The 23,526-nt window shown below is 38.3% G+C and overlaps 1 long non-coding RNA gene and 1 pseudogene across 1 annotated transcript in view; one reads left to right on the plus strand and one right to left on the minus strand.

Annotated features, from left to right (window-relative positions):
• The window catches only part of LOC140601523 (uncharacterized), a 602,967-nt gene that overhangs the window by 275,049 nt on the left and 304,392 nt on the right, over window positions 1-23,526 (minus strand). The window lies entirely within an intron of this gene.
• Window positions 13,617-14,941, plus strand: LOC140601522 (nucleophosmin pseudogene; annotated as a pseudogene).

Raw genomic sequence — 23,526 nt, forward strand, 5'->3', positions numbered from 1 at the left:
TGTGTCACATCCGAGTCTCATTTTGATGCTTGTTTTGTCTCTTCATATTGGATTTTTCTATCTTGTAAATTTTTTGTTGATAGATGCATTAATAGGAACTTAGGCTTTTAGCGTGAGGGTTTTATGTTAAACCTGGTTAGAAGCTGAGCTGTGCTTAATGTTTGCTTTTGGTATAGGTGTCAGAGGTCTCAGTTTCCTCTCATCTTCTTATTTGTTTGTTTGTTTTCCCTCTGTTGTTTTGGGGTTTCCCTAAGAACTCCTTTTTAAATAAAATCTGTGTCTTACAGCTCTCTTGGTTGAAATGCAATTTTATTATACTGGAGCCCTGTTGATATGATTTTAGTATTGTGGAAGGGAAGCAATTTGTAATCTTATGATTGAATCTCAGCTTTTTAGTGGGTTTGAGTCCCTGGACTGTGATCTTCAGAATTCATTAGCCTCTTTCCCCCTTTTCCTATCTGAGATAGGGAGGCTAGTGAAGGCCTTCCTCCATGTCAACTAAGAATCAGATGAAGTAATTTCCTTTGGAGAGGTATGGAGAACTCTCTGGGTATATTTAAAAAGAACATTTTGAGGATTTATTGACATATTCCTTAAGTGTAAGATACACAGTGTGATAATTTGATATACATATACACTGCAAAATAATTATCCAGGTGTATTTAAAATTGATTAATTTTCCTCTTTCCCTGCCTGAAACAGGAGGAAATTTTTCTCTGATCTTTGTTATGAGAACCTGGTGGGGTTATTGGATATAATATCCATGCATTGTGGGGACCTCCCCAAAACTGGGCCCCCACAAGTTTTAATTCTCAAGTTAGCCCATACTGAGACTCTAGAGATTCCCCCAAAGTTACCATGTAAGTGTTCCTACCTGTTTCTGGCTTTAGAGGTTCCTTCTTTAGTTTAGCTGATCTCAGCTGTAGCTCTATGTATTCAATTTACTGTCTCTCCAATTTTTGGAGTGGTGGTTTGCCCTGTAATCTCAATTCTTTGATAGAGCTAAGAAAACTCATTAATTTTATCTTTAGTTTTTTTTTTTTAATTGTATGGACAAGAGTGATCATTTTCAAGCTCTTTACATGTCAAAGCTTAAACCAGAGTCATTACTTTTTTCTATTCTCTTAGCATATTTCCAGCGTTCAATACAATATTCGTAAGTATGGTTATCATGCCTATACAGCAGGTCTCCAGACTTATTCACCCTATAAAACTGTAACTTTAAACCTTTTGATCAACATCTCCCCATTTCCCCCTACCTACCTATCCCCTGGTAATCACTACTCTACTTTCTCCTCCTATGAGTTCAGCTTTTTTTTTTTTTTTTTGAGATTCCATATTTTCATGAAATCGTATAGTATTTTGAAAAAAGTGCCAAGTAAATTCACTAGGTGTGCTTGTAATTTGGAGAAACAGCTAAATATCCACAGAAAGAAGAGTGAATGTCAAACAGGACATCCTAACATACAGAAAATTAAACTATTCAAATGGACCAGGACTAAAACAGAAAAGCTAAAATGTGAAAACATTTAGAAGAAATACAAAATAAAAACCTCACAATATGGAGTAGGCAATGATTTATTAGAAAGACACAAAAAGGGATGCCTGAGTGGAGCAGAGGTTGAGCATCTGCCTTCGGCTCAGGGCGTGATCCTGGAGTCCTGGGATTGAGTCCCACATTAGGCTCCCTGCATGGAGCCTGCTTCTCCCTCTGCCTGTGTCTCTGCCTCTCTCTGTGTGTCTCTCATGAATAAATAAATAGAAAGACACAAAAAGCTCAAACTGTAAAACATGTATTGAAAAACTGGACTTCCTTAAGTTAAAACTGTCTGCACTTCAGAAGATGCCAATTAATATTTTTTTAAACTGCCATTGACTATAAAATGTATACTTGTATATATGTTTGCTTATGGATGTACACACATACATAAAGAACTCCTGAGGCTTTTGAACAAGAAAATTCAACAAAAGTAAGTGAAGTGTGCAAAAGACTTGAACAAACACTCTTTTAAAGAAGATAAAGAAATGGACAATAAGCAAATGAAAAACATGCTCAATATTATTTTTTTTAATTTTATTTATTTATTCATCAGAGAGAGAGGCAGAGACACAGACAGAGGGAGAAGCAGGCTCCATGCAGGGAGCCTGATGCGGGACTTGATCTCAGGACCCCAGGATCACACCCTGGGCTGAAGGCGGTGCTAAACCGCTGTATGCTCAACATTATTCATCACCAAAGCAATGCCTATTAGAACTATAATGAAATGTAACTTCATGCGTGCTATAACAAAATTTTAAAACTAAAAAATATTGACAATACCAAGTATTCGTGAAGATTTTAAGCAACTGGAACTATCACATATTGCTGATGGGAGTGAAAAATATGCTATGATTGGTCAGGAAAATTTCTTACATATTCAAATATACACCTTTCCTGTGATTTGGTAATTCCATTCATTGTTTAATCAAGAGAAATGTAAACATCCTTCCAGAGAAATATTTGTACACAAATGTTTATAGCAGGCTTTATTCACAATAGCCAAAAACTAAACACAACCCAAACATCCATCAACAGGTGATTTTTTTAAACAGGTGATTTTTTAAAGATGTGTGGATATCCATGCAATGAAATACTACCTATCATTAAAAAATGTACAATACACTAAAAATGGAACACAGATTAATCTCACAGACATAATGATGAGCAAAGGAACCTAAATCAAAAGGATCATACGATATAACTTCATTTACTTGAAGTTGTAAAAGAGCATTTTAAACTATGGTGATGGAACAGGAGAGGTATTAGGTAGGGGGTAGACTCCTAAAATGAACAAAGAGACTTTGGTACTTTGGAGATGATGGAAATGTTTAATATATTGAGTATGGCACAGTTTACACATGTATAAACATTGAATCTCACTAAATTCTTCGCATAAAAGCTGTGTATTTTATTAAATGCAAATTAACTTCATTAAAATTGATTTAAAAATTTTCCACACTCTGCCCTGTGTCTAGAGGAATGCCTAAAACATAATAGGCTCTTGATAAACATGTGTTAAATAAACAAGTCAATTAATTAACTCAATTAACAAATGTACAAATGTATGAATAATTAAATAAATGAATATAAAACAATGTATAATTTAGGTCTGGGATGAACTGGGCAGACAGTAATTACTGTAGAAGGTCACAGAATAGAGAGCTTGGTGAGAGTTTGGCTAGGAAGAGAAGGTTATTTCAACTGGACCTGGAAAGATACATCAATCTTAAGTAAGAAATAGCTCTGTCTTTGAGAAAAGGAGACCAGTATTTTAGAAAAGGCACGAAGATTATATGTATTATATGATCATAAATAATTCTGAGAATAATGAAGAAAGGAATCTTCACCTGGAAACTCTTTAGAATGATAATAAATTAATTTTAATCAGTAAATAGCTATGTAATAAATAATTTGAACCAGGTATAGCAGATAGATTAAATTTATGAATGAAGAAAATCAGAAAAACCTTTTGTAAACATCCATGGCAATATAATAACAATTTGTGATATAATAATCTAAGAGCCAAGAGATGACAGCCTAGATTTATGATACTAACATGTGACATAGTAAGAAATATATAAATCTGTCCTCTGCCTCTGACTCCTGACACAGAGCTCCTAAAAACCCAGCAATTTCCGAAGAAAGAGCCTGCTCAAACCTTCCAGTGTCATCTCATCACTCTAATAAATTAAATACAAAATTTCTACTCTAGCAACAAGGCCCTTCACAATCTACCTAACTCTCTAGATTCATCTCCTAGTGCTCTGCCTGCACCCATACTGCTCAGGCCAGTCTCAGGGGACTATGCCACCACTTTCTACCCTAAGGATCTTTACCTAGAATACTTTTCCCTAAAACATTTATAAAGTTTGATTCATCACTCCAGCCAAAGTTCAGGTCAAATGTCATTGCCCTAGGGAAGACTTATTTTATCACTCTATCAAAAATAGGATCACAAAAATTATCCTTTCATTCTCTATCCCCTTACCCTATTGTATTTATCGGCATAGATTTCATATCACCTCAAAGGCATGTTGCTTAGTATTTATTTGCTAGCTGAACAACTGAATCTTTCTCTACCTCTAGAATACAAGCTCCATGAGGACAAGGCTCTTATTTATTAGTGATTCTCCTTTTTTAGTCCTTTCTGAATGAATGAATGAATGAATGAATGGATCAGGAAAGCCCAGCTCTAACACTTACTACCTATATAACCTCAGAGAAATTACTTAAATTTTCTAATTCAGAATCATCTTTCCTTCGATGGAGATAAAAATAAGACTACTGCTATTCAGGATTTTATGGGGATTAAATTGGAGAATAGATTTAAAGGACCCACTGTAATGCTAGCCCTGAGTAAGCAATAAATAAATGGCAGTCCCCACAAACTGGATGAAGCAAATGTATTATAGCATCTTAAAAACATGATAAATTATAAAGTTTTTCCATTTATAGTATGGGGTGGGGGATATTCCCCATAATGCTAAAAAGACTTTTCTTCTCAGAGTCTTCATTTGCAGAGCCTCTTAAAGCTCTGGGAAAGCCCACATTGAAAACCATTAGTAAAGTTCTAGGGCATAAAGTTCCATGCTCTGATTTGTTCAATTTTAAAAACAGACACAGTGCATATGCTCTATCTGTACAATAGCCATTTATAGAGTTCACTGATACTGTGATTCCTTGAGGCAAATGGACTATAAACTTGTTTAAGTGAAAAAAAAATCTCACCTTTCATTTCAGTTCAAGTTATTGGAGTTTTGATTCCAACATGATTCCAAGTATATAAAAATTCAATCTGGAGTAAAGACATTTACAACACGGTTGGTAGGGATGAAACATCACATGACCAGGTGCACAGTTACAACTTCACAGACTAGGTCATGCAAGGGAGTAAACATGTACCATACCCACTGCAAAAGAAATGTATGTTTCCAGAATCATATCACTAGACAGTGACATACAAAATCTTTGTTCACTCTGTATTGTAAAAACACCCTTAAGCTTCAGGAAACAGCTTAAAAGACTGAGGAGAAAACCCCATTCTCTTGAAACTTCATTATTTGAAAAAATTCTATATCAGGGCGCTTGGGTGGCTCAGTTGGTTAAACATCAGACTCTTGGTTTCAGTTCCTGTCACAATCTCAGGGTCCTGGAATCAAGCCCTGCATAAGGCTTTGTTCTCAGTCTGGAGTCTGCCTGAAGAATTCCCTCCCTTTCCTTTTGCCTCTCCCCCTACTCATGCTCTCTCTCTCTCTCTCTCTCTCTCTCTCTCAAATAAATAAAATCTTTGAAATTTTTATCTCAACACCATGGAAGTCATCTTTGGTCTCTGAAAATAGATTTTGTGTGGCCACAAATCCTTCAGAGGAATTTTATGCAGAAGTCCAGGTAGTTTCCCAGCTAGCTTCACCAGCTCTTTTCTGAATGCATCACATACATTGCTAGTAGATGAACATGCCGCAAATGCACTATTGCTCCTGACAGTCCTTTCCATATGCACTTATTGGATTCTCCATCATTTATGGTTTGAAGCTCAAATTCTTAAGGTTCAAAGTTCTAAACATTTGGCTCTTATCATCCCTAATCTTGTCTTCTACTACTCCTTTCAATATGCTCTTACTTCTTAATATAATTTTATAGTTGGTGCTTTTCTAATCTCGGTCCTTTTTTCACCTTTCCCTTTTAGATGAATCATTAGGCTACTCTCTTTTTGTCTAAAACCGTGTGATACTCTCATCTACCTGAAAAATCCTTTGGTTTTATTTTTGTTTTTTATGCCTAATCTTCGTAATACTTCATGTTGTAGGACTCTTTTTGTGCCTGTGGCATAAGTCCAGCTCATCTATTTTATTTATTCTATAGATTCCTATTAGGCTCCAGATACCTTGCTAGACACTGGAACTTTGTTGTTGAACAAAAAGAGACTTGATTCCTGATTTATGGCATTTTAGCTAGTGAGCCTTCAGAAACTAACTAAATAGTGACAGAAACAAATGCAGTATTACAATCATAATAATGAATAAAAAGTACAAATACTATGAGATCCTAAAATAGTGAATTTTTAAAATATTTATTTATTTATTTTATATATAGAGAGAGTACAAGTGGGAGTGGCAGAGGGACAAGGAGAGGGAATCACAAGCAGACTTCATACCGAGCATGGAGCCTGATACAGGGCTCAGTCTCACAACCTTGAGATCATAATCTGGGCTGAAATCAAGAGTTGGACATTTAACTGACTGTGTCACCCAGGGGCCTCTAAAACAGTAAATTTAACTCAGTCAGGAAGATTTAGAGAAGGCCTACCTACAGAAAGTACATTTTAGAGGATGAAATCTGAGGAATGTCTTAAAGTTTATTGGATAAAGAGGATGCGAAGAAGAGTTTCCAGCAAAGTGCCTGTATTGAAAGGGAAAGAGGCAAGAAATAGGAACTGGAAGGAGTTAAGGTTGATGGAGCAGAAAAAAGAGCAGTGTGGTGAGAAGAAAGATGGATTTGGAAAGTTAGAGAGTGGCCAGGCCAGGTCTTCTAGGACAGTGGTTCTCAAGTGGATCAGTCTCTAGAATCTTTTACACTTTTTTTTTTTTACATTTTTATTTAAATTCAATTAATTGATATATATGGTATTACTGATTTCAGAGGTAGAGGTCACTGATTCATCAGTCTTATATAATACCCAGTGCCCATTACATTACATGCCCTCCTTAATTACATCACCCAGTTACTCTCCCCCCCAAACCTCCTGCCCATCCAGAGATCAACCCTTTATACTCTTTAAAGTTACCCAGAACATCATAGAGCTTTTGCTTATTTGTGCATTATATCTATCAACAGCTACTATTCTATAAATTAAACCCGAGAAATTTTTAAAACCTTTATTAATTTCTTTAAAATAACAAAAACAGGGCACTGGGTGGCTCAGTCAGTTAAGTGTCTGCCTTTGGTTTAGGTCATGATCCCAGGATCCTGGATCAAGTCCCACATTGGGCTCCCTGTGCAGTGGGGAGTTTGTTTCTCCCTGTACCCTTCCCCTCTGCTCATGCTCTCTCTGTCTCACATCCATTCTCTCTCTCTCTCTCTTTCTCAAATATTTTTTTTAAATCTTAAAAATAACAAAAATAAATGTATTACACATTAACATGAATAACATGATTTTTATTTTAAAAAAACTATATATCTAAAAACAAAAATGAATTAGAGAGAGGGGAGTGATAGTTTTATGTTTTTCTAAGTCCCTCTAATATTTGCCCCAATAGAAGATCCAGATTCGGGCAGCCCAGGTGACTCAGTGGTTTAGCACCTGCCTTCAGCCCAGGGCCTGATCCTGGAGACCCAGGATCGAGTCCCACATCAGGTTCTCTGCGTGGAGCCTGCTTCTCCCTCTGCCTGTGTCTCTGCCTCTCTCTCTCTCTCTCTGTCTCTCATGAATAAATAAATAAAATCTTTTTTTTTAAAAAAAAAGAAGAAGATCTAGATTCTCACATTTGTTCTGTTACAATATCACAGGCTAGGTTGCCCTGGAAAACTCCAGTCCACTGAGAAAGAATGAGGGTGACAAACTGGATTACTATTAAGAAAATAATTTTGACCTTGTGGAACTCCTGAACACATCCCTAAATGACCCTGAGAATAGCTGTTCTACATCATGTTAGTAGATTTATGTCCTATGCCACATGGAGAAAGGCTTACAAGGAAGCAAGGAAAGAGGTAGGTGGGTAAATGCAGTAGCATTTTATATCATTTTAGTGAGGCCAGTAGCTTGGATTAGGTTGTTTCACACTTATAGAGAAAGTAAAAAATTCTAGTTAGGAGATTTAATGGACAAACCTTGGTGATAGATTTGAAAAGGTAAAAAGAAAGAAATAGTTGAAAAGGATAGTTCTAGTTTTCTGGTTTGTACTACTAAGTAGATAATTGAGCTCTTTACTGAAAGAGGAAACCGAGAAATAGGAACAGTCTTGGGCAGCACAATCACAAATTTAGTCTGGCCAAGTTGAATTTGAAGTGCTTTTAAGACAGCCCCTACACTCCCACAAATGGCAAGTAAGTAGTTGCCTATAAATGCCCAGAGCACTGAGTACAGGTCTTGCCTAAAGAAAGACATGTGAGAGCCCTGATTCTATGGTGGCTGGTACAGCTATTGGTGCATATAAGTTGGCTTAGGAGAAAATAAAGAGAAACTAGAGTGTAGAAGCAAGCATCAAGGAACTCCTAAATATAATGTTTGAGGTGAGGAAGCCATATTGGTAATGCAAAAAAGAGGTAGTGGCCATTGAGGTAGAAGGAAAACCAGGAGAATATTCTCTTAGGGAGTAACCATTGGTGTAAGATTCCAAGAGAAAGATAGGGTTAACATGTTGCTGTTTTACTCCACTATCACTCTGGAAGCAAAAGTACCATGGACCTAGAGATCCAACTATATGACAATGGAAATAAATTCAAATATAAATACCTGTGCAGAGGGCAGCCCAGGTGGCTCAGTGGTTTAGCATTGCCTTCGGCCCAGGGCATGATCCTGAAGACCCAGGATCGAGCCCCACATCGGGCTCCCTGCATGGAGCCTGCCTCTCCCTCTGCCTGTGTCTCTGCCTCTCTCTCTCTCTCTCTCTCTCTCTGTGTGTCTTTCAAGAATAAATAAATAAAAACTTTAAAATAAATAAATAAATAAATAAATAAATACATACATACATACATACATACATACATACATACATACCTGTGCAGAAACTGCCTGGTCAGAAGCTAGCAGTGGGATTTTGATTGGGAAGCAGTTTGCCTGGCCAACAGTACTTGTGTTAACAGCCACAGATAAAATGTCACCTAAGAGCTAGTCATTACTTCTGGTTAAATAATGCAGGTAAGAGATATTATGGATGCTATACTCATTTACTAAATCCTTCAAAATGCTTTAGAGAGAAAATCATATGAAGATGTTCTATCTTTGACTAAATATAGAAGATTTTTCAGGGCTTTATAGAATCTGAGTGCCTGACCACTGCATTATTATGAAATTGATATGTGCTAAGGTTTTCTTAATGCATTTAAGGAATGTTTCCATCCTGAAATTCTTTTAGTAAGCAAATTGTCTCAGAAAGCTAATGTATCTGAACCCAGGTAACATGCTTCCTAAGGGAATAAATGAATTTAATGTAAATTATAGTACACAATCCTGATAAGGAAGAATAGAAAGCAAGAGAAAGAAAAGTTGGGGAAGCAAATAGCTGAGAATTTCAGTTCTGTATCGCAAAGGAAAATCACAGGGTAATACACTAGCTGACTTAGAGTAGCAAATATTTTAGCACATCAGCTATGTGCCAAATAACATGACAGATACCTCAGATAAAAAGATGAAAAAGAAAACATTTATACTCTGGGGATAAGTGTGTAAAGGTATGATTCCAAAACAATGTGGCTAGTGCCATGTTTTTCTTAGTCTTTTTCCTTCTGTTGATGGAAGTAAAAGGTACAAGGATTTCAAACTCTCTGAGACATAATGAGGTATTAAAAAGGCAATGGATAAACTTCTCCTGGAATGAGAAGAAATTGAAAGGCCTAGCGCTCATACTAGATAAAGTTACAGTATGGGTTATTAAGGCCCACCAAAAATGACATCTAAGCTTTAGAGAAACCTAGGCATTTTGACAACAGATTAAGTCAGCAGAAATAGAAAAGCTGGAGGAAATGTTTACCATAGTTTTGATTTGGGTTAATTGACAACCAAACAAGCAAAACAGACCAAGCAGATTATTGGTGGTAGCTATGATAGAGAAATGAAGGCAGTTATTAAAAGAAACCAAAGGTCTGTGTCACCAACTTGCTTAGAAAGTCATTTCAGAGAGCTTCTTTGAATAATACGTGGGATAAGTCAGTGTTACTAAAGGAAAAAAAAAATACTTGAGATAAGTCAGCGTTACTGAAGGAAAAAACAAATAATACTTGGGATAAGTCAGTGTTACTAATCAGCTTGCATCAGATCCCATTTAAATGATGAGATAGAATCTGTACAAATGTATTATTTTAGTCCTAAGTCTTTTTATTTTCCTATTTTTGCCTTACATTACTTGGTTAAGCTCTTTTTAAAAAGGATTCCCTTTTGTTGAAAATATATTTTTGTGATGATTCATGCATTTAAAAAGTGTTGTTGAGTTTTTCTATGTGTGATACAATAAATGAGCTAATAATGATATGGAAAGCAACTTAAACGTGCTATAGATTCATTCACCATTTTGAGTTGCTTGTAAGGAATTAATGAAGTCAAACCTTTCTTAGGGCTGCAAAATGTCCTAACACTGATGTATCATCCAGGATATTGTTAATATGCTCAATATCAGAACTTAAGAAGAAATAAAATCAGAGCACATATCAGAGATAGGACTCTTATGCTTACCCTTGGACAACTTCCACAGATCAGGAACAAATGTAACTTTCACCAAGTCACCAGTCACACAGACTTACCCCACTCCTATGACATCCTAGCACAGCACATCTCATAGTGCCAGGAATATGGGAGGAGACTACAAATGTGCAGATTTGGTTGCTCAAAAAGAACAAGATTTGTGAATCTTAACACTTACCTGAGAATTTCAGTTCAAATGTGACTCATGACCTAGTCACAATAAAGTCCATCAAGGATTCAACCTGGTAGGCAACCAAAAATGGGAGAAGAGAAATGGAACAGTGGTGACATGTGCAAAGTGTTCCTGGGGCAAACGTAAGAGCTGCAAAGTGACCTAGAAAGAGGGCAATTCAAAAAGTAAATGCTTGAGCTATGTTTTAAACACTGAATAGACATTTGCCAAGAAAAGGAAAATGAACAAAGCACACTAGGTAGAAAGACAAAATAATCAAAGGCACAGTCAGATAGAAGAGAATGGGATATTTGTAATCAGACAATCATCTGACACCGATCCAATGAATGTTTGAAATGGCACTAGGAGAACATGAGCCTGACAAAGGCTGGGTGAAAAACACCCAGTGATGAAGGTCCTCAGATGTCACACAAAGGGGGTTTATCTTTATGCTCTCCACTTGCAAAGGAAAGATTTTAACACTGACCTGTATTTTTAAAATCAGCATCATTTATGAGAATTTAATATATAAAGATGAACACAAGTGAACAAAGAGTAAGGTTCAGAGACCACATTTAGTGCCTCCCCCCAGCCCCAGAGGGGAAAGATAGGAAAGGGAGGCTGGGAGTCAAGCAAAAATCACAATCTATGCAGCAAAATCACAACCACAAAACCTGCAACTGCCTTCCCATGGGAGGGGAGGCGAGGCTTCTATGACTCCCTGGTCTTTCCTTCCATTCACCAACATTACCTATCAGTAGTCACCACAAGTGTCTCTTCACCCATCTGTCCTTTACAAGTTGTTTGACAGGAGTCCCACCTTAAACCATAAAGTATGACTCTACATACTTCCTGCAAAATCTCATCCTCTCTTATGGTTTAACAAAGACCCACATGCTGAAGACTCCCCAAAACATATCTCTAATTGTGATATCTCATCTGAGATTCCAGTTGGGCTTTTCTGCTTGGCTGTTCTCATACATCTCCAACCCAGAATGCTAAAATTGTAGCCTTAGAAAGGATGTGCAAAAATCTGCCCTCTTGCATCCACATCTTACAGATGAGAAACAGAACCCAGGGATGTTTGCTGCTCTCCCAGGTTATCTTTCTCCTCAGTGTCTGAAACACTGAACCCAAATGCCCAGAATCATATTTTTTCTCTCCTCCATTATTTAATCTGGCATGCACTGACTCCAGTGATGGTCTGTGATATGGGCAAAGCACTGAGCTAGCACTTTAGGGAATATAACAATGAGTAAGACACTTCAAGCAGCTCATAATCAAGTTCAGGGAGTGAAAATGTACCATAACACAAGGCATACTATAAGCACTCCTTGAGAGCTATAAAGAAGAGCTACAGTGTTCAAACGAGGGCCAGTTTGTGTCCTTGTTTTGTTTGTATTTTTTAATATGTGATATATATTTGCATGCTTCTTACATGAATTTAGCTATATTCCTAACCATGTTTACGTATCAAATATACAGTTGGCATGCACATATTCCCTCTTCAAAGGAAAGCCACAAATTAACTCTGGGATCATAGCTGGAGCTTTGTGTATTTTCTCGCCCAAAACGAGCACAAAGTCATTACCTTCTCCGAGTCTGGGGAAATACTGGGGTGAAGACAGATACAGAGAGGCAGTAAAGCAATTTGAGCCCAAAGCGGTTGGTGTGTTGCAGCAACTGCACAGTGGATCATGAGACAAGCTGTCAGGGCTGCTTCCCACGCTGCGGCAACACCTCAACACAGCCTCAGATTCAGAAAACAACCTGCTTGTTTATTTCAACAGCAGTGGCCATGAGAGAGCTCGGTCTTGGAACTGCGGCATGCACAGCAGTTCTTTCTGTCTTCTCTTCGACTTCTCCAGGTTTGGAACTCATTAGGGAAGCAGAAGAAATGTAGAGCTTAGTAAAAGTGAAATGCATATCACTAGGAACCTTTTCAATTTAAGTATGTAGAGAGAATACCTATTAGGAAAGATGTTACCACATGAGATCCCTGAAGTCCTCTTATGGACTGTGAGCAATGATAATAAGGAACAAGAGTTCAGCATGATCCACTGAGAATCTAAATTTTAATAGGAGTCTGATTGGCATTTTCATAGGTTATACCCTCTGGCTCAGAAAAAGGAGGAAAATTATGACGGTGGAAATTCACCATCCACCCTCTCAGAGTCCTCCACAGCTCTTGTACCTGCAAAACTCAAAGCAGCAGAAAATGATCAGAGATTCATTTTCAGGGCAGTAGGAGAGCTACAGGGGAAAAAATGCCTCAAGTCACAACGAAAAGACTGGAAAATAAACCTCCAAAGGGAAACTATCAACAAGAACTCCGAAAAATTATCCCTCACAGCATCCATATGTGCAACATATTTATACTAAGACACCACAACACAAAGGACGAAGAATTCCAAGTGGGAGCATGGTGGAAAGCAGAGTTTCATACCTTAATGAGAATCTGAATCACCTGGAGACCTTGTTAAACTTCAGCCCTGATTCAGTGGATCTGGGTTAGGGCCTGGGATTCTGCATTTTTAACAAGCTTCCAGGTGATAATGCAGGGCCTGTGGACCAATGACCACACTGTGAACGCCAAGGGGAAGTTCATCACCTGAGAAAGACTGGATTGCCCTTTTCTTCCCTTTGTCCCAATTATATACATACAGCCACACTCAAACTTCTTCTCGAGCCAGAAACCTCACTTCCCCGGGCCTCCCATTCCTCTAAAATGGGATACCAATCATATGTCGAAAAGAGAATCTCACTGAGCAATAATGTATATGAAACTGTTTTAATTATAAAACAGTATATAAACAAAATGTATTGTTATTTGAGAAAATGGAAATATGAGATTTCTTACCTTAAAAGAAAAGCCACAGAAGATAATAAAGGTTAAGACACAAAGGTTTCATTTTTTAGAAAACTGAAAACAAATTGCTCTCCATCTCTGAAGTTGTAAGCATTGATAGTAGTGCTTCTCAAACCTTGATGCCTATTAAAATCATCCAAAAATAGGAAGGAAGGGCCCTGCTGTGATTCCGTCCTGCGCGGCTGTTCTGAGGAACAGTAGTCGTGTGTCTCCGTCCGCCTTCTCTCCCACCTAAGTGCGTGCCACCGCCCCATGGAAGATTCGATGGACATGGACATGAGCCCCCTGCGGCCCCAGAACTATCTTTTTGGTTGTGAACTAAAGGCTGACAAAGATTACCACTTTAAGGTGGATAATGATGAAAATGAGCACCAGTTATCTTTAAGAACGGTCAGTTTGGGAGCTGGTGCAAAGGATGAATTGCACATTGTTGAAGCAGAGGCAATGAATTATGAAGGCAGTCCAATTAAAGTCACTCTGGCAACTTTGAAAATGTCTGTACAGCCAATGGTGTCCCTTGGGGGCTTTGAAATAACACCACCTGTGGTCTTACGGTTGAAGTGTGGTTCCGGTCCTGTGCATATTAGTGGACAGCACTTAGTAGCTGTAGAGGAAGATGCAGAGTCAGAAGATGAAGAAGAGGAGGATGTGAAACTTCTTAGTATATCTGGAAAGCGTTCTGCCCCTGGAAGTGGTAGCAAGGTTCCACAGAAAAAAGTAAAACTTGCTGCTGATGAAGATGATGACGACGACGACGATGACGACAACGATGATGAAGATGATGATGATGATGATTTTGATGATGAGGAAGCTGAAGAAAAGGCTCCAGTAAAGAAATCTATACGAGATACTCCAGCCAAAAATGCACAAAAATCAAACCAGAATGGAAAAGACTCAAAACCATCAACACCAAGAACAAAAGGTCAAGAATCTTTCAAAAAACAGGAAAAGACTCCCAAAACACCGAAAGGACCTAGTTCTGTAGAAGACATTAAAGCAAAAATGCAAGCAAGTATAGAAAAAGGTGGTTCTCTTCCCAAAGTGGAAGCCAAGTTCATCAATTATGTGAAGAATTGCTTCCGGATGACTGACCAAGAGGCTATTCAAGATCTCTGGCAGTGGAGGAAGTCTCTTTAAGAAAATAGTTTAAACAGTTTGTTAAAATTTTCCGTCTTCTTTCATTTCTGTAACAGTTGATATCTGGCTGTCCTTTTTATAATGCAGAGTGAGAACTTTCCCTACCGTGTCTGATAAATGTTGTCCAGGTTCCATTGCCAAGAATGTGTTGTCCAAAATGCCTGTTTAGTTTTTAAAGATGGAACTCCACCCTTTGCTTGGTTTTAAGTATGTATGGAATGTTATGATAGGACATAGTAGTAGTGGTGGTCAGACAAATGGAAATGGTGGGGAGACAAAAATATACATGTGAAATAAACTCAGTATTTTAATAAAGTAAAAAAAAAATAGGAAGGAAGGGAGGGAGGGAGGGAGGGAGGGAGGAAGGAAGGAAGGAAGGAAGGAAGGAAGGAAACTGGCAAGCTGGCCAGCCACTGCCAAATCTTGCCCTACAATTCTGATGCGACTGGTCTAATGGGGGACCCAAACACAAAGTGATTTTTTAAGAACTTTGAATAATTTTAATATGTAGTCAGTGTTAAGAACCACCCTGGAGAGGAATGCTCACTGAGCAGAGTCAGCTGATAAAGTCAGGGTATGTTGACTGGGTGACAGTAAAAAAGAAAAAAATGAATAAAAAGGTCTGGCCAGGCATCTCTGACAGTGTATACTTGCTCATTGAAGGCAAACTGGTTTCTCCACTGAAAAGATATTCACAGAAAATGGGAGAGTGGTGATGGTGATAATAAGGCTTATCTCACTGCTGGTTGTGAGGCTCGAATGAGATAATGTCTGTGAAGGCCCTTGAATGCCTGTTAAGTACCACAAAAATATGTAGCGTGGTTATTACCAGATTCATCAAACAACTCATACCTGGAAGAGAGTGAGATGTAACCATTAAAAAGGGCTCCTTTAAAGGAGTCTCTTTCAGGATTCACTTTCTAACATAATGTGTTGCAACATGATAAAAATTATGGAGGAATTTGTGTGGTATGAGCTAAATAAAATCTCTGATTATTACCTGCATTTTTGTTATTGCTCTTGACCTTAAAGATGACTCAGTTCTTTGCTGATGAAGTATTCTTGAAATTTCAGTTTTGAAACAAAAACAAGTGTCTCTAAGCCTCTTTAAAAAAAAAAGAAAAGAAAAAAAAAGAAAAGAAAAGAAAGAAACCTTTAAGTAGCTTGCAAACAAAAATGAAGACAAAAGAGACAGGCAGGTGTATCACATGGACAAATTTACATAACAAGTAGGTATTAAAAATAAAACAAATAGGAGAGAAAATACCTACCCAAAGGCAGGGTATAAGAAGGAAGTAAGGCACCATTTCCTGGTTTCCACCATGGCACAGTAATATCATAGCCCTTTGGGCATGGCTATCTAGGAAAACATGGTAGGTCCTTATCCATGAAATGATCTTAGATGGAAAGTCTCTCAAGGGTGTCAGAGACTCTGAAACATGAAAAATGTAATAGTGTTGGGAAACAAACCAGCTAGGAGAGTAAGTCTCAGTGGGGAAAAGGCAAAAATTCAAAAAATAGGGATGCCTGGTGGCTCAGTGGTTGAGCATCTGCCTTCGGCTCAGGGCATGATGCCAGGGTCCTGAGACTTAGTCCTGAATCAGTCTCTCCACCCAGGGAGCCTGCTTTTCCCTCTGCCTATGTCTCTGTCTCTATCTGTGAGTGTCTCATTAATAAATAAGTAAAATCTTTTTTAAAAACCTCAAAAAATATAAAAATATGGCAATTTTATAAAACTCCACTGTGATTGCTTTTTTCTTTGTGGAATTCAAGGATGTATTTTTGGTAGTACAGAATAAACTGTGAACAGCTAATAGTTTTTAAAACTTTGTAAGATAAATGGAAAATCCACAGCCAGCTGGGATAAAGGGCTATGGCTGAGACATATAATACACAGCCTAAACCCTGGGAGGAAAACCTGAGGACAATTCCTTGAGGAATTGGCCCTTTCAAAACCATCCACATATATTCAGCAATTTAGGAAGCCAGGCTCATGCTTGGGGCCAAATACAGGCTCATATAATATCTGCAGAGATCCTAAGCAGTTCTTCAGGTTCAGGGCAAACAAGAAGTGAAGGCTATGACAAAGTTGTAAATGGCCTAGCTAAGTGTTAAAGAAGTGCCACAGTGCAGAGCCGATCTGCAAAGACTGAGATAGGTGTTTGAGCTCTTGGATTTCAAGAAAATCTCTGTCACAATACTAGCTAAATAGAGCTTTTAAAGGAACAGAGATCTCAGTGAGCATGCACAGCAAGGATAGAGTTTTTGCAAAAGTAGTTTGGAAAAGTAAACAGGTGATCACAACCTTTAACAATCAAGGAATAGGAAGTAAGGAAGAAGAAAAATCTTATGTCTAAAGCTATCATATCATAATATTTAATTGTCTAGTTTTCCACCAAGAAAAGTCACAAGGCATATAAAGAAACAGAAAAGTATGGCCCATTCAAAGGATGGATGGATGGATGGATGGATGGATGGATGGATGAATGGATGGATGGATGGATACGTACGTACATACATACATACATACATACATACATAGAAACACTCTCTGAGGAAGCCCAGACATTGAATATACTAGACAAAGACTTTAACTGTCAAAGAAGAACAATGCTTGCACCTATAAAAATAAGTCAATATTTCAGCATTATTTCCAGAAAAGAGCTCCAAATTGTTTGAGCCAGGGACTGAGGTTCTCAAGTTCTGGCATATTCATGTGTAAGTGTTAACCAAGTCCTTAAAAAAAAGTACTTGGGATGATGTTACTAGATGAATTAGCCATATTTAAAGACTGGCTTACTATATAACTTTTGATAAGCAGAAACTGCCCTGAGTGTCTGCCTTAATAAGTGATGACTGGCTGATGAAATGTTTGCCTATAGCCCTGAATTAATTCAATTGTGAAAGTTGTGCTAAGAAATAATTCTGATTCTTCCTACAAGGATAAATAACTGTATTTTTCGGTACTAGTACGTTCTCAGCAATGTATTAAATACTCTACATGGATATTTTCATAAGAACTCTCTGAAATAAATATAACTATCATCCTCATTTTACCGACGAGAGAAACCAGTCATAAAGAAGTTGAACAATTAACCAAAAAGCTCAGAGATGGCTAGTGAAAGACTAGAGATTTGAATATCTGTCACCTTCCTATAGAGCTTGTCCACATTTATCCACCTGTGGTATCTCCCCGATGCTGTTGACTGGAGCCACCCAGTCAATTTGGAATATTTCTAAAAATTTTATCTATGCTTGTTAAATAGGTGAAACTCAGCTTTCTTATATTTGATCATCCAGTAAAAATATATCAAATCCATAATTTAGAGCAGTCCTCTGGATTTACCATCTGACATTTAACATAATTAACATCAGACACATTCAGTAATAAAGACTATAAATAGCACCTTGGTCTGGCAACTTAACTATTTTTACCTTATAAATGTGTGATTCTCTTACTACTCAAAGTTTACCATGTACATATGTTCTCCACTTCTAGAATTAAAGAAAACCCCAACTGACTACTACAGTTAATCCTTTGCCTTCCATTTAAAAAGGAAAAGAACAAACCTTTCAATTTGAAACAAACTTCTAATACTACATGCCTTTCAGATAGGTTGGTTCAGCTGAAAATTTGAATGACCTTTCAGTAATTGACATAATAAAAGTAAAGTAAAAGATATAAAAATATATGGCACATGTATATACCTGATGCAAAGTTATTGCAAAAGTAGAATAGCACAACTAAGTAATAAAAATGAGCAATTGTTACACCTAAGTGGTTTGGAAAATCTTTGGCAAGGAATTTAGTGGTAATAGACCTATGGTTTTCATTCTGAAATTCATTATTCTTGCTTTTCACCTCAATGATTTCAAAGTCCTAAATGAGAGATTGGATAAGGATGGTTGTGGGAAGAACAAGAGAAAGAAGTGGGTACAAAGAGAGAAAGACCTAGAAACTGCTGAGATGAACCTTTACTTTTCAAGTGGAAAGCAAGCCCAACACTGAATGAGGGAAACCCCACTGGAGAGAGCAGCAGTGAAGAACAGAGGTAGTTAATGGATGGAATGACTCACCTGATGTTGGATTTTTCCAGCAAACAGCATTGCTAAATCAGGCAGCTTTTGTTAGATGAGTGTCAAGAGAATACAAAGACAGTCTGAAGCCAACAAAGGAAATCATTGATTCAAAAAGAACAGATGAAAACCCATTGATAATGAGCTCCAGAACAATTTAACCTCAAAAATATTTAGCAGTATACACTGAATGTGGCTCAGCTCCTTAGGGAATATGATGCCCAAAGATTCATCTCAGGATTTTATTATCAGTAGAAGTTCTCTTTGATTAGGATTAATTTTATTTAATACTGAGGTCACATTTATAAAACTTTAGCCTAGGGATCCCTGGGTGGCGCAGCGGTTTGGCGCCTGCCTTTGGCCCAGGGCGTGATCCTGGAGACCCGGGATCGAATCCCACGTCGGGCTCCCGGTGCATGGAGCCTGCTTCTCCCTCTGCCTGTGTCTCTGCCTCTCTCTCTGTGTGTGACTATCATGAATAAATAAATAAAATCTTTAAAAAAAAATAAAAAATAAAAAAATAAAACTTTAGCCTGGCTGGGAAAAAAAAAAAAAAAGCCAACATACTGAGGGACTAATCCTAGTATTCAATCACAGCTTTGGAAGGTTTTGCTTACATCTAATAGTCAACTCAGCTACATTCAAACATGTCACACTGCTTTGGTTTTACCTATCCTTGTTACCCAGGGACATCTGAGCAAGTTATGAATAATCACCTAGTCTCAATCCGCTGTGCTATAGGGAAACTATAGGGAAGGTTTTTATTGTACTGATAAGTTTTCAAGCTAATTTAGGAGGGTTAACAATTTTGATAGTTTCAGCTGAACATTACCTCATATTTTCATCTTCTAGACCTTTAGAATACAATGAAGGTTTTCTCAATTCAGCTGCTCCATGTGCAGTGCAGCTGGCTTTCCTGACAACTCTAAACAGTTGACATTTAACTCAAACTAACCAGTGACCAATAATCTAATCATCTTCTCACTGACAAAATTGTTCTTGTGCCCTATAAGAAGACATAATGAGTAAGGTCCATTCCCCGGAATGCTGACTGAAATAAAAAGATGACTTAGTAGTTCTTGGGTATTCAAACCATGCACATTCCAAAGGAAAGTCTGGCCTCTGACTAACTTCCTAAGCCCTTAGAATATCCTGCCTGATAAGAGTACCTTTGTTCACCTAGGGCCTTGGGTCAGGCCAGATAGTCTATGCTAACAAGGTGGTTTATGACTGGGACCTTGGGTCATATAGTATCATTTCGATGGAACCTAGAAACTAAGTAACTAATTTTAGCCACACGAATGTCCCATGCCTACATGATCAACCCTCAATAAAACTCTGGAGACCAAGGATGAAGTGAGCTTCTCCAGCTGACGGTACTCCATACACATTGCTGAAAGAATTAAACAGTGTCTCTACAACTCCCTACAAAAAGATGGCTGGGAGCCCATGCTGAATATGTAAGTAAATTCTGTGTCTTCAATAATGATCCAATCTTTTTGTATCATATATATCAAATAGCCTAATCACATAATTTTTAAGACAAAAATTTTAAAGAAAGGACTCCACTTTTGTCAATTTGGAATGGGACATTTATTTAGTGAACATAAGTATAATAGACAGCAAATCTGCACCTAACAGAATAGAATCTATTTATCTTCTATTGCAAGAATTTTTGATGTTTTAAATAAATCCTCCAGAGAAAGTAGGTTTTATTCTGCTAGCTGCAAATAGAACAGTACTTGAAAGATGGTACTCAATAAATATTGCTTAGACACACAAGTAAATTATTGCTTCCTAATGGAAACTTGCCCTCCTGGTTTTGCTGTATGTGTGTGTGTGTGTGTGTGTGTGTGCATGTACATGAATGTGCATTTTCTTTCTTTCCTGTATGAAAGCTCAGGTTGAGTATAACTGAGAATCAAAGCTGAGCTGTGGGAAACGAGTAAGTTCTACCTTATGATTCTTTGTGGATAAAGCAAACTGTTATCTCAACTACTCACTACACCAAATAAGCAGTTCCCACTGGCAGGTACAACCAAAGATAGCCTTTTATGCACTGGTTACCATCTCCCTCTTCACCACCTTGCAGTCACCTTGCATTCTAGACCGATGCCCAAACTTCTGGATCATGGCCCACCATCTGGACTTCTGTCCTCCTCCAAGGGCATTGTTTGCACTGGGCCACTGATCAGTTGTTAATTCATTACACTGACTAGAGCAAAATGTCCTACTCATGATCACTCAAATGTTTTTCCAACAGCAAGAACTGCCAAACATCCTTCATCACAAACACCATCCTGATAATTCAGTTTAACAATATGTTGTTATTTGTGCACTAAGAAGAGATTTTGTTAGAGATCTGCCCAGAGAAGTATTCCTTCTGCACATTTTTAGGGATTATAGTTTTTAAAAAGGAGATGTTGAAAGAGCAAACAAAATCACTGAATGGTAAAGGTCTGGACTGGAATGTTCCAGACTTGTCGGCCAGGACCAGCCAGCTGCCTGTGACTTTCCACACATCAGCAAGTTCCTCTCATAAAAGGTTTACAGCTCAAGCCAGGCTGGCTGCAGACAGAGTTAAACCAACACAGTACAAAAAAGTGAGGGGAAAACAGTGTGAGACCAATTAAAACAAATTGGTAATGAAAGCAACAGCTGGATGTCAACATGTTCTGCTCTGTTAATGGCATGTCAACAGGGTGATTTTTAAAGAAACTGGTGCCGTCTGAAGGAAAGGAGAGACCAGCTCCCTAATGGGACAGAACAGGCCTGTACCTCACCAGAGGCATTCCTGCCCACTCACTTGGGAGGCCACCTGTGCAGATGAAAACCTTGCAAGAAAACTTTTCTCTTTTCTAAGGCCTCCCACCAAACTGCCACCACAGGGAATAACATCTGTGCCACCTACTGCAGGGCCCATTTGACAAACAATGTTAGGACAGAAAAGGAGAGTCAGCGCAGCCTGAAGAACATTGGGAAGTCCAAGGACCTAGGTTCTGAGTCCAGCGCTGTCATCTATGATCTCTGTCCCTGCTACAACCCCAAATGCCTCATCTGCAAAGAAAGGAAAATAAGATCTTTATTTTTTTGGCCTGCTTACAGGAGTATCTTGAAGATGACATGAAAAATTATATATAAAGACAGTTTAGATACTGCAAACATTGCCCTCATATGAGGAGCTCTTCTTAAATAACTAGCTGGCATGTTCTTAAAAACTAGTTTCATAACTGTTCCAGAGTATGTAAAGGTAAGTCTGGTATTGAACCACCTGCTTCTTCTCATAGCACAAGGCAAATCCAAGACATCATCCCTGAGAAATCATAGGTGAGATGTAAAATCACATGTTGGCCGAGTGTAGATGTGCTAGATCTTTTAATTATCCCATCTTCATAATAAACCTCTAAATTAGGTATTATCACTCCACTTTACAGACAAAGACACTGAGGCTCCAAGAGGTTAAGTCAGTAGCTCACATAGCTATTTAATTAAAGAACCAGGACTTGAATCACAAAGCCTTTACTTTTAACCTGTGTGCTATATTCCTGCCCTCATTTTCCCCATTCTAATGCAACAGGGTACTGATATGGGAGGAAGCCCCAAAGGCCAACAGCAAAACGACATATGCCAAGATCCTAAATATGAACCATTTAGCAAGGTCTATCCTGGGGTAATTTGAGTTTCTGCCCAAAATGACAGCTTTAGCATAAGTGGCCAATCCAAAGAGATACCTTATCTTCTCCTAAGAAGTGGCACTTTGGGGGGCAGTGGTGTTTTCTATAAACATCTGAAAGCAGCCCATGAGAGGGCATCAGCTGTGAACAACTATCAAGCCCAGAAAGGGCACCATGCCAGTTCAAAAATATATCAGCCAACAGAAATATTTTCTACCACCTACCATGCCTCCATGCCCTCCTTCTGACCTTGCTGGAGCCAAGGGCTGCCAAGTGAGAAGGAACAGATGAGGAGAAAGACAACACATGTGGGTGAGAGAAAAAGAATAAACATCCCATCTCCCACCACCGCTGGTCCCCACTTGAAGGAAGGGAGATGTGTGGATTCAGAATTAAATAAGGAATTTTTATTATCCCTGGAGTTCACATTTTAATTACTGTTCTTGGGACTGCCTGTGCCCTGAGCATTTTTTTTTAATCTACTATATGGGGAAACTAGAAAAACTATGGAAACTTCCCACATTTTCATTCAACGTTAGGAAAGAACGAGGCCCCTGAGGGAGTTTGGAGTTAAAAAGAAGAAAAACATTAAGTTGCTTTATGAATTACTCTGCTCTTTAAAAATACTTATTTATACTTTCCTGGTCCTAGGAGTGAAAAATCACTAAGGTTTAAGGAATACTATAGCCCATGCTGACACAGAAGTCTAGTTCAAAACCTAGGTGCTTTAGAAGGAGAATACTTGAGGGAGGAAAAGAATCAGGAAAATCTTCTAGCATATTAACATATCCCCAGGCCAGGCCAAGTCCTTTGACGTGTGTGGAATGCATTTATTGCTCTCAGCCCCCAGCCTGAGGCTCTGATAAAGCAGCCAGCCTGGTGAGCGCTCCCTAAAAGCCCAGTGCCCTTCAGATCTCTCTCGGATTCATTCCACTTTCCCCTTCTTCTTCCTGTCCTTTGGAGAAGGGTACTTCCTTCTGGGAGATGTCAAGTGTCAAATGGGCCACGCAATCACTTTCCCAGTCAAGAATATGCTCTTACAGATCCATATAGTCATGCATCAAGGACTATCACAACTGCAGAAGACAGAATAAAATGATAACTAAGCACAAATAAACATTGTACCAGTTTAGTGGAGGACGATAGGGTATCTAAGTAGGA

Source organism: Canis lupus, chromosome 12, assembly GCF_048164855.1.
Source record: "Canis lupus baileyi chromosome 12, mCanLup2.hap1, whole genome shotgun sequence".
NCBI classification, from domain to species: domain Eukaryota; kingdom Metazoa; phylum Chordata; class Mammalia; order Carnivora; family Canidae; genus Canis; species Canis lupus.